Genomic DNA, 12809 nt, shown 5'->3' with positions numbered 1-12809 from the left:
GCTGAGTCCTCTCAAAGATATTCCTGGTTAGCCTGGAACATCTTTGGTCCCATCACCACTGTGCTCGCCGTCTTTCGTCATCATCGGGAAGACCATTACCTACGGCTAGTCGTATCGAGCACACACTCATCGTTGGATTAAACTAACACACAGCGTTTCACGCAATTTGTATTGAGCACACACATACTCATCACTGGAGAAAACCAACACAGCGTGGTTTCACGCAATTTGTATTGAGCACACACATTCTCATCACTGGAGAAAACCAACACAGCGTTTCACGCAATTTGTATTGAGCACACACATACTCATCACTGGAGAAAACCAACACAGCGTTTCACGCAATTTGTATTGAGCACACACATACTCATCACTGGAGAAAACCAACACAGCGTTTCACGCAATTTGTATTGAGCACACACATACTCATCACTGGATAAAACCAACACAGCTTTTCACGCAACTTTTGTATTGAGCACACACATACTCATCACTGGATAAAACCAACACAGCTTTTCACGCAACTTTTGTCTTGAGCACACACATACTCATCACTGGAGAAAACCAACACAGCTTTTCACGCGTATTTCTTGAGCTCGCTTCTTCATCGTGCTGAGTTCTCTAACCCCCTCCCACCCTCCCACTGTCGCTTCTGTGCTCATCTTCTCTCAACATAATGGAAAGGGACAGGCCATAATCTAAGCAAAAATAGAATGGTCCATGTCTTAGGTTGCAGAATGCTCAGCTTCTCTCATCACAATGAAGAGAGACAGGCCATTTGAGGAGCACACATAGAATAGTCCATGTCTCAGGTTGCAGAATGCTCAGCTTCTCTCGTCATAATGAAGAGAGACAGGCCATTTGAGGAGCACACATAGAATAGTCCATGTCTCAGGTTGCAGAATGCTCAGCTTCTCTCGTCATAATGAAGAGAGACAGGCCATTTGAGGAGCACACATAGAATAGTCCATGTCTCAGGTTGCAGAATGCTCAGCTTCTCTCGTCATAATGAAGAGAGATAGGCCATTTGAGGAACACACATAGAATAGTCCATGTCTTAGGTTGCAGAATGCTCAGCTTCTCTCGTCATAATGAAGAGAGACAGGCCATTTGAGAAGCACACATAGAATAGTCCATGTCTTAGGTTGCAAAATGCTCAGCTTCTCTCATCACAATGAAGAGAGATAGGCCATTTGAGGAACACACATAGAATAGTCCATGTCTTAGGTTGCAGAATGCTCAGCTTCTCTCGTCATAATGAAGAGAGATAGGCCATTTGAGGAACACACATAGAATAGTCCATGTCTCAGGTTGCAGAACGCTCAGCTTCTCTTGTCATAATGAAGAGAGACAGGCCATTTGAGGAGCACACATAGAATAGTCCATGCCTCAGGTTGCAGAATGCTCAGCTTCTATCATTGTAATCCGCACAAGAAGAGGCGATCAATGGACTGTGGTAATTGTCATAGTCTTTGGTCAATGTCTCCAACCCAACTCGAGTTAGCAGCTCTTTACACACCTTTCCTGAGCTCTCGTCTTCTCTCGCCACTGCGTATCGGTCTCGAATAGCAATATCAGCTAAAGAGATGATAATAACTAACCATCAACCAACCAACCAATCTCTCGCCACTGTCACACTTTTGCCTATCTCCCCTCATTCACGGTGTGTCAACTGATTCCGTTCATACACCGGATGTTTCCGTTCATACAGCCTCATTTTCGGCACTTGCTTGGAAAAAAACCGTTGTGGTAAGTCGTGTGGGCAGCGCGCTTTTGTGATATTGCAAGAATAAGGTAGCTAATTGGTTGGGCTATGTGTACGATAAGTAGCAAGATGCTAGTAATCCTCATGATAACACACGCGGGCCGAACGTGGCAGAAATGCCTGATTTTTTAACATTTTCTTGTTTTGCTCGCTCTGTTATCGAATCTGACCCCTGATTTGCACATGATCACCAAAACCATTGCCTGTTACGACATTTCGCTTGAACAGAAGTGTATAGAAACCCATGGCTTTTGTACAATCTCTAAAAATTAAAAAGAATACAGAAAAGTGTACTTTCCTGCTTATCGCAATAGAAGCTACCGTGCTTTACCGGCTTGTCAATTTCATTTCGTTTTGCACGTGAAAAGTGAGCGATTTCCTTGTCGCGGGGATTGACGAAGGGGGTTGGCGTCTGTAACGTGACTTCTGTCAACCTGCCTGTGTCTTTTGCAATCACAGACCCGTCTGTAGAAAAATTGAAACAATCAACTGATAATCCTGGTTTAAATCGATAATTAACGAGTGTGTACAGACAGACACAGACAGACAGAGAAGAGGCGGGATAGAATTACATTAAAAGGAGAGGTATCCTTGTCTAATTGCTGTAGAACCATACCCCATGCAAAGCATGTCAGACTTCAAACTCTTTGAATAAAACAGGATAAAACCATCTGGGAAGACAGCTTAAGCCTACTTGTTTTTGACTCACACAAACGCACATACAAACACACAAACAAACAAATAAACAAACAAACTAACGAACGAACAAACAAAAAGTTATGCAAACAGGTAACCCTACCTTTTGTATTCCCTCACTAAAATAAGTGTTAGTTTTGTTTTGTTAAATTGCATTTCGAAAGATACATTTAAAAGTGTGTTGACCTATCACCTGATTATAACGATTTTAGCACACAGCATCTGCTTTATTCTGAGTGGCACATCTGAAATTTCAAGAAATAAAGAGTAGATATTTTGAACAGCTTTCACATAAGTTCAGATCTTTGAAATGACATTGTGTAAGGAAACTGGACACAGTTATCAAAATGTTTGCTCTTCAGTAAAATTTTAAACAGGGATGGTATTGCACCAGAAACGCCAGTCGCGTGTTATTGCACTCATGAACAACATGAATTATGGGTAATACATAAGTCGAATTACGGGTATTAAAATGCTAATTGCACACGCTTTCTACCAAAATCACGAACGTCATGAAAAGCGTACGAACGGAAACAATTTGTTAAATTGGTACGAACGGACACAAATTTTTTCGTCAAAATCAGTACGAACGGACACACAACTGTTTTTTTGCAAATTCAATTCACACGTCTTTCTCCAACACCCTTCACCGTCTTGCTGAGTCCTCTCAAACATATTCCTGGTTAGCCTGGAACATCTTTGGTCCTATCACCACTGTGCTCGCCGTCTTTCGTCATCATCGGGAAGACCATTACCTGCGGCTAGTCGTATCATAGGTCTAATATCACACGCATTCATACTTTGTGCTATTTGAAGACCATTGGAACACACAGAACTTGTAGTGGGGGCCTGTTTCACTCTGATCTAACGAATGTGTACGAACGGAAACGCTTTTCGTACGAACGGAAACATGCACTTTTGTACGAACGGAAACATTGTGTATGAACGGACTCTGCATGTTTTCAAAAGACAAGTGATTGTACAAAAGCCATGGGTTTCTATACACTTCTGTTTAAGCAAAATGTCGTAACAGGCAATGGTTTTGGTGATCATCAATCAATCAATCAATATGAGGCTTATATCGCGCGTATTCCGTGGGTACAGTTCTAAGCGTAGGGATTTATTTATTGTTTTTATTTTTATTTTTATGCAATTTATATTTATGCCGTGTGAGATGGAATTTTTTTTACACAATACATCACGCATTCACATCGGCCAGCAGATCGCAGCCATTTCGGCGCATATCCTACTTTTGACGGCCTATTATTCCAAGTCACACGGGTATTTTGGTGGACATTTTTATCTATGCCTATACAATTTTGCCAGGAAAGACCCTTTTGTCAATCGAGGGATCTTTAAAATGAGGCTGTATGAACGGAAACATCCTGCGGATGAACGGAAACATCCGGTGTATGAACGGAATCAGTGGACACACCGTGTCATTGTAATTGGACCTGACTGACCATTACCTTATCTTAACCTCAATGGGCAGACCACACAACTGCCAATTTCTTTAACCAGCACGCAGGAACTCAGAACTCAGAACTCAGAACTCATTTAATTGTCATAAAAACACAGTAAAGGGTTTATCAGACACGAAGTGGATATTTGTAAAGACAAGAAGAAATATCGTGTGTATACGTACCGCGCTCAGGTTCCTCATCATAATTAACATATGCTGTGGCGGGGATGTAGCTCAGTCGGTAGCGCGCTGGATTTGTATCCAGTTGGCCGCTGTCAGCGTGAGTTCGTCCCCACGTTCGGCGAGAGATTTATTTCTCAGAGTCAACTTTGTGTGCAGACTCTCCTCGGTGTCCGAACACCCCCGTGTGTACACGCAAGCACAAGACCAAGTGCGCACGAAAAAAATCCTGTAATCCATGTCAGAGTTCGGTGGGTTAGAGAAACACGAAAATACCCAGCATGCTTCCTCCCGGAAAACGGCGTATGGCTGCCTGAATGGCGGGGTAAAAAACGGTCATACACGTAAAATTCCACTCGTGCAAAAAACACGAGTGTATGTGGGAGTTTCAGCCCACGAACGCAGAAGAAGAATTAACATCTGCTTGAAAGGCACGATCGCCTTTTAATGAGAAAAGCGTGATGTGCCAACAATCATTGGTTTCCGTTCACGCGCAGTTTTCATTGTCTGAACCAAATGCAGGGTTCATGTTCTCTCGTCATGATATCAACATGAAGGCGGTCCATGATCTACGAACACATAATTACCATTGTCTGAACCAAATGCAGGGTTCATGTTCTCTCGTCATGATATCAACATGAAGGCGGTCCATGATCTACGAACACATAATTACCATTGTCTGAACCAACGTTATATGCAGGGTTCATGTTCTCTCGTCATGATATCAACATGAAGGCCGTCCATGATCTACGAACACATAATTACCATTGTCTGAACCAACGTTATATGCAGGGTTCATGTTCTCTCGTCATGATATTAACATGAAGGCGGTCCATGATCTACGAACATAGTATTACCATTGTCTGAACCAACGTTATATGCAGGGTTCATGTTCTCTCGTCATGATATCAACATGAAGGCGGTCCATGATCTACGAACACATAATTACCATTGTCTGAACCAACGTTATATGCAGGGTTCATGTTCTCTCGTCATGATATCAACATGAAGGCCGTCCATGATCTACGAACACATAATTACCATTGTCTGAACCAACGTTATATGCAGGGTTCATGTTCTCTCGTCATGATATCAACATGAAGGCGGTCCATGATCTACAAACACATAATTACCATTGTCTGAACCAACGTTATATGCAGGGTTCATGTTCTCTCGTCATGATATCAACATGAAGGCGGTCCATGATCTACGAACACATAATTACCATTGTCTGAACCAACGTTATATGCAGGGTTCATGTTCTCTCGTCATGATATCAACATGAAGGCGGTCCATGATCTACGAACACATAATTACCATTGTCTGAACCAACGTTATATGCAGGGTTCATGTTCTCTCGTCATGATATCAACATGAAGGCGGTCCATGATCTACGAACACATAATTACCATTGTCTGAACCAACGTTATATGCAGGGTTCATGTTCTCTCGTCATGATATCAACATGAAGGCGGTCCATGATCTACGAACACATAATTACCATTGTCTGAACCAACGTTATATGCAGGGTTCATGTTCTTTCGTCATGATATCAACATGAAGGCGGTCCATGATCTACGAACACATAATTACCATTGTATGAACCAACGTTATATGCAGGGTTCATTTTCTCTCGTCATGATATCAACATGAAGGCGGTCCATGATCTACGAACACATAATTACCATTGTCTGAACCAACGTTATATGCAGGGTTCATGTTCTCTCGTCATGATATCAACATGAAGGCGGTCCATGATCTACGAACACATAATTACCATTGTCTGAACAAACGTTATATGCAGGGTTCATGTTCTCTCGTCATGATATCAACATGAAGGCGGTCCATGATCTACGAACACATAATTACCATTGTCTGAACCAACGTTATATGCAGGGTTCATGTTCTCTCGTCATGATATCAACATGAAGGCCGTCCATGATCTACGAACACATAATTATCATTGTCTGAAGAAACGTAATATGCAGGGTTCATGTTCTCTCCTTATCACCAAGAAGGCCGTCCATGATCTACCTTATAACCATTGTCCTAAACCAACACAGCTGTGCTGTTTTCTCCTCATGAACTCAGTGGGCGAGCCACGAGCGGCTTACGCTAGAGAACGATGATCAATGAACTGTGATTATATTATTCACTCTGGGCCGAGGTGCACAAGAAAGTTACCAACCGGGAGGGAGCCAGCCGCAGTGTTGGATTGGTTGACATTGAGATTTGTTGTGATTTCAACGAATCAGATCCCACGGTTTGTTCTCTCCCGTTTGGGTGGCACCCCCTTTCGGCACGTGCACTGCAGCCCTGGTTTCTCGATGTAAGCGGTGTTATGCAGCAGCACGGATCTGGCCAGGAGTGTACACTGGATGACACCATGCTAGCTTCCACTTAGATACTGGTCAACAATCAACAGTCTGGATGCTCGCTCTGCAGAATGACACTTTTTGCTGAATTGATTTCGTAAGTGTCACCTATGTCCATTATGCGATACTACAAATGTATTATCAAAAAGTGTATACTGTGCGTTGACGGGCGCAGTGGCCTAGTGGATGAGACATCGGCCTCCTAATCGGAAGGTCGTGAGTTCAAATACCGGCGGCGGATGCCTGGTGGGTTAAGGGTGGAGATTTTTCCGATCTACCAGGTCAACTTATGCGCAGACCTGCTAGTGCCGTATCCCCCTTCGTGTGTACACGCAAGCACAAGACCAAGAGCGCACGGAAAAAGATCCTGTAATTCATGTCAGAGTTCGGTGGGTTGTAGAAACACGAAAATACTCAGCATGCTTCCTCCGAAAGCGGCGTGTGACTGCCTGAATAGCGGGGTAAAAAACTGTCATACACGTACAAATCCACTGGTGTAAAAACACGGGTGAACGTGGGAGTTTCAGCCCATAAACGAAGAAGAAGAATAGAGTATATACTGGGCAAAGAAATCAGTGAGGTGTTGTTGCCTTTGGTTTGTGTCCGATTGAGATGTCCAAAGCGTGTGTGCAGTCTTGGTTAGGTCAGATATGCTTGGGACTTTCCGAGGTGTCTGACATTCACTGTAGGCAATTTTGAAGATAAAAGCATTTTTAACATTTTTATTAATAGTAAGATCTCTGGGACTTGGATAGTCAAGAAATACGCTTCATCTGGTTATCTGTCTTCTAGTCACGGCTGTGTGGGTCCACATGCAGGCCTGAAAGTGGCGAATATTTTACTCGTCATGGCGAATAGAAACATGGAAATGGCAAGTAGAAATGTTAATCTACTCGCCAAATGCGAGTAAAGTTGCTGAAACAAATGGTTGGTTTGGCGAGTAAAATTTGCTCTCTGGGTAGTAAATTATGAGAAGTACTATAGTCAAAGGCTAGTGCACAATTTTGTGGACTTTCAGCGCTGACATGGTATATAGTGAGCACAGCAAATTGAAACACATAATCGTTGATTTCAAAACTAATTCTTTAACCAGCAAAGGAAAAAAAGATGCAGTTTTTGTATTCACCGATCACGTTTCAAAACAATACGAAAGTCCCAATCCAAAATAGGTGACACAGTCAGAACTCATACCCGACAGCCTACCTCGACCAACAGGAAGTGACGCTCTCACTGACGCTATCCACAGGCAAGGTAGGAGGTGCCTGAGAGCACCACCGTAGGGAGGGATTCTGCGGGCATCGGAGCAAAAAGAAAGAGGATCATTTTTCTCGGACTCTCGAGGCAGATTTATGCCAGAGAGTAACACTTGCGTCTCAAGACTGCATCTAGGATTGTTTATCACTCTTCCTTGCAACTCTAGCTGTCTGAGATTTTGATTATTTGGCTTTTCTTGTCTGCACAGTAAGTTGTTTTTGCCCAACTGTCAGCTTTTTGACTATCCATCTACTTTCGTTAACTTTGTGATCATGTTTTGGTTATTTCTGTATGGAAACCTTTAATTTATTGGATATAGGTTACCTGATTGTTATTTTAACTGTTCATATCTTCCTACTTTAAGGTCTGGAGAGGACGCTCAAGTCAATCTTTCACTGGATTTCTGTAGCATACATTTCCCTAGGTTGTGCTGGGGAAAATCAAAGATGGTGGCCAGGAGCCGATTGCCGCTTCACGACTTTAGAGTTCAATTTCTTCCCTAATATCAATAGAATACTTATATTTATAGGGCAGACCTTAATTTGTAAACTGTCTCACTTTGAACAGTTATAAATTTTATGAGTAGAGCTTCGGGTTGCAAATTAATCGCACATGTGTTGTCAGCGCTTCTTCTGCGAACAGAATTTCTCTGCCGTAATGTCTAAATCGCGAAATGTACAACACGCACTGTTGAGTTTTGTTGTGCGCGCGCATCCGCGGGCAAGAGAAAATGAGGTGGCGAAAGGAAAGTGGTGGGCTTTGTTCGTCTCTCTAAATCTACCTAGTGTCTGTGCTCTTCGTAGCATACTACTACCACCTCTACCTGTACCAAAATAAGCCAATTGGCCCGAAAAGGACGAAGTACACACTCAGATAGTCAGTCGGTGCTCGAGACGAACAATGTTAGCACATGTTCTAATCATTGTTTTCATAATGGTAAATGGGTTGGAATCACACAGCAGAACTCTTTTTGTAAGCAGTTGCATTTTGCGAGTGTGTGTGTGTGTGTGTGTGTGTGTGTGTGTGTGTGTGTGTGTGTGTGTGTGTGTGCGTGTGTGTGTGCCTGCGTGTGTGTGCCTGCGTGTGTGTGTGTGTGTGCGTGTGTGTGTGCGTTCGTTCGTGTAAGGAGTTGTATTTTGCGAGTGTGTGTGTGTGTGTGTGTGTGTGTGTGTGTGTGTGTGTGTGTGTGTGTGTGTTTGTGTGCGTGTGTGTGTGCCTGCGTGTGTGTGTGTGTGTGTGTGTGTGTTCGCCCACAAAGTGTACTCAGTAAAAACACACACGATATGCTATATATGCTCGTTTCATCACAGAGAAAGCACCGTTTAACTCTCATAGTATACTTACCTTCTACTTATACTCACTATCTACTTCTCTGCTTATATTTAATACTAACGCTCATCTACTTCACCACTACCCCTATTCTTACGGACTAGTCTACTTCCCTTCTTATCTGATACGTTGGCACTAGACTACTTCTCTGCTTATCTTATACTAACGCTCATCTACTTCTCCACTAGCCCTATACTTACGCACAGGTCTACTTCCCTTATTATCTGATACTTATGCACTAGACTACTTCCAATTGGCCTTACACCTGCGGACTACCTGCTTCTATCATTAACTTATATGTACGATATTTTCAGCGGTGCGTGTTTAATGGGCGTCCGTTGATGAGTCGGTGCACGTGCTTTTTCGGTCGGACGGACACAAATCGATCATTTTGCCCATTAATGCTCGCGCCTGTAGGTCTGGTATTGTGCACTGAGATAAAGGGATAATATCTAAGAAAAAAAGGCCTAGCTCAGATTGCTTCCAAAGTTAAACCAAACAATTCTGCGTTGCGAATAATCAATCAATATGAGGCTTATATCGCGCGTATTCCGTGGGTACAGCTCAAAGCGCAGGGATTTATTTTGTGTTTGTATTTTTATTTTTATGCAATTTATATCGCGCACATATCCAAGGCGCAGGGATTTATTTATGCCGTGTGAGATGGAATATTTTTACACAATACATCACGCATTCACATCGGCCAGCAGATCGCAGCCATTTCGGCGCATATCCTACTTTTCACGGCCTATTATTCCAAGTCACACGGGTATTTTGGTGGACATTTTTATCTATGCCTATACAATTTTGCCAGGAAAGACCCTTTTGTCAATCGTGGGATCTTTAACGTGCACACCCCAATGTAGTGTACACGAAGGGACCTCGGATTTTCGTCTCATCCGAAAGACTAGCACTTGAACCCACCACCTAGGTTAGGAAAGGGGGGAGAAAATTGCTAACGCCCTGACCCAGGGTCGAACTCGCAACCTCTCGCTTCCGAGCGCAAGTGCCGCGTTACCACTCGGCCACCCAGTCCACACTGGCTACCAGGCAATGCTACCAGGCAATAGGAATGCCTTCATGTAGCAAACGCGAGTGTTTTAAAAGTCTAAATACATGTCGTAGACTGTACTAGGCAAAGAAGGACCACTCTTTGTGAGGTTTAAATTGGGGTACTTCCAATGAGTAACTTCCCTTGTTTGCGCACGTGATGTTTGTTTTGGTACTAGGCGGCCGCGTCATAGAGGGTGCTATCGTCTTCCCGCCAATCGGTGCTTCCCGACCACTTTTTGTTTCCAACACCGGAGAGGAGCAGCGCCATGAAGCGCATTCACCCACTTTGATTTGATTATTAACCATACTTGTGGTGCGTTTTCGAGCCAATCGGGCCGTGTACATTATGCATGCAGGACAAAGACAGCGCGATCCTGTCACTGGACGCTATCTCCATGGACAATAGCCCCATTATCATTTATATAAAAACATATTGGCGCACAAGCTTCAATGCGACGAGTTTGCTTTCATAAGAGTCAGTCTAATCACGTGAAGAGCGGGGATGACTTTCATAAGAGTCAGTCTAATCACGTGAAGAGCGGGGATGACTTTCATAAGAGTCAGTCTAATCACGTGAAGAGCGGGGATGACTTTCATAAGAGTCAGTCTAATCACGTGAAGAGCGGGGATGACTTTCATAAGAGTCAGTCTAATCACGCGAAGAGCGGGGATGACTTTCATAAGTCAGTCTAATCACTTGAAAAGCGGGGATGACTTTCATAAGAGTCAGTCTAATCATGTGAAGAGCGAGGATGACTTTCATAAGTGTCAGTCTAATCATGTGAAGAGCGGGGATGACTTTCATAAGAGTCAGTCTAATCACGTGAAGAGCGGGGATGACTTTCATAAGAGTCATTCTAATCACGTGAAAAGCGGGGATGACTTTCATAAGTGTCAGTCTAATCATGTGAAGAGCGGGGATGACTTTCATAAGAGTCAGTCTAATCACGTGAAAAGCGGGGATGACTTTCATAAGAGTCAGTCTAATCACGTGAAGAGCGGGGATGACTTGCGTCGTCTTTGTCTCTGATTAACAAGGTATGCACACACAAAAAGAGTTAAAAAAAGAAGTGAAAACATAACAAGTCGCGTAAGGCGAAATAACAACATTTAGTCAAGCTGTCGAACTCACAGAATGAAACTGAACGCACTGCATTGTTTCGCCAAGACCGCATACTCGTAGTTTTGTCAGTCCACCGCTTGTGGCAAAGGCAGTGAAATCGACAAGCCAGAATAGTGCGGTAATGGTCGCGCTGAGTAGGTTAGCACGCTTTTCTGTATCTCTATTTTAGCGTACTGAGTTTGTTTTTAATCCAAACATATCATATGTATATATTGTTGGAATCAGGGACCGACAAGGAATAAGTTGAAATTGTTTCTAAATCGATTTCGGACAATTAATTTTAATCATCATTTTCATATTTTTATTTTCAGAGCTTGTTTGTAATCCAATTATAACATATGTATATGTTTTTGGAATCAGAAAATGACGAAGAATAAGATGAAATTGTTTTTGGATCGTTTAAATTTTTTTTTTTAAATTACAAGTTTCCGAATTTTAATGACCTATTTCATTAATTATTTTTTAAGCCACCAAGCTGAAATGCAATACCAAAGTCCGGCCTTCGTCGAAGAGTGCTTTGCCAAAATGTCAATCAATTTGATTGAAAAATGAGGATGTGACAGTGCCGCCTGAACTTTTACAAAAAGCCGGATATGACGTCATCAAAGACATTTATCAAAGAAATAAAAAAAAGTCCGGGGATATCATTCCCAGGAACTCTCATGTCAAATTTCATAAAGATCGGTCCAGTAGTTTAGTCTGAATCGCTCTACACACACACACACACACACACACACACACACACACACACAGACAGACAGACAGACAGACAGACAGACAGACACACACACACACAGACACACACACACACAGACACACACAAACACACACACACACACACACACACACACACACACACACACACACACACACACAGACAAACACACACACACACACACACACATACACCACGACCCTCGTCTCGATTCCCCCTCTGTGTTAAAACATTTAGTCAAAACTTGACTAAATGTAAAAAGAACAAGTCGCGTAAGGCGAAAATACAACATTTAGTCAAGTAGCTGTCGAACTCACAGAATGAAACTGAACGCAATGCAACGCAGCAAGACCGTATACTCGTAGCATCGTCAGTCCACCGCTCATGGCAAAGGCAGTGAAATTGACAAGAAGAGCGGGGTAGTAGTTGCGCTGAGAACGATAGCACGCTTTTCTGTACCTCTCTTCGTTTTAACTTTCTGAGCGTGTTTTCAATCCAAACATATCATATCTATATGTTTTTGGAATCAGGAACCGACAAGGAATAAGATGAAAGTGTTTTTAAATTGATTTCGAAAATTTAATTTTGATCATAATTTTTATATTTTTAATTTTCAGAGCTTGTTTTTAATCCAAATATAACATATTTATATGTTTTTGGAATCAGAAAATGATGGAGAATAAGATGAACGTAAATTTGGATCGTTTTATAAAAAAGATATTTTTTTTACAATTTTCAGATTTTTAATGACCAAAGTCATTAATTAATTTTTAAGCCACCAAGCTGAAATGCAATACCGAAGTCCGGGCTTCGTCGGAGATTACTTGACCAAAATTTCAACCAATTTGATTGAAAAA

At 42.4% G+C, this 12809-nt stretch overlaps 1 protein-coding gene and 1 long non-coding RNA gene across 2 annotated transcripts in view; one reads left to right on the top strand and one right to left on the bottom strand.

Annotated features, from left to right (window-relative positions):
- The window catches only part of LOC138967595 (regulator of G-protein signaling rgs-2-like), a 171016-nt gene that overhangs the window by 1135 nt on the left and 157072 nt on the right, over positions 1-12809 (top strand). The gene's annotated exons all lie outside the window — the stretch shown is intronic.
- The window catches only part of LOC138967597 (uncharacterized), a 119485-nt gene that overhangs the window by 45215 nt on the left and 61461 nt on the right, over positions 1-12809 (bottom strand). The window lies entirely within an intron of this gene.

The sequence above is a fragment of the Littorina saxatilis genome, linkage group LG5, assembly GCF_037325665.1.
Source record: "Littorina saxatilis isolate snail1 linkage group LG5, US_GU_Lsax_2.0, whole genome shotgun sequence".
NCBI lineage: Eukaryota > Metazoa > Mollusca > Gastropoda > Littorinimorpha > Littorinidae > Littorina > Littorina saxatilis.
Note: the sequence above shows the minus strand (reverse complement) of the source record. Positions and strands in the feature narration are given on the sequence as shown.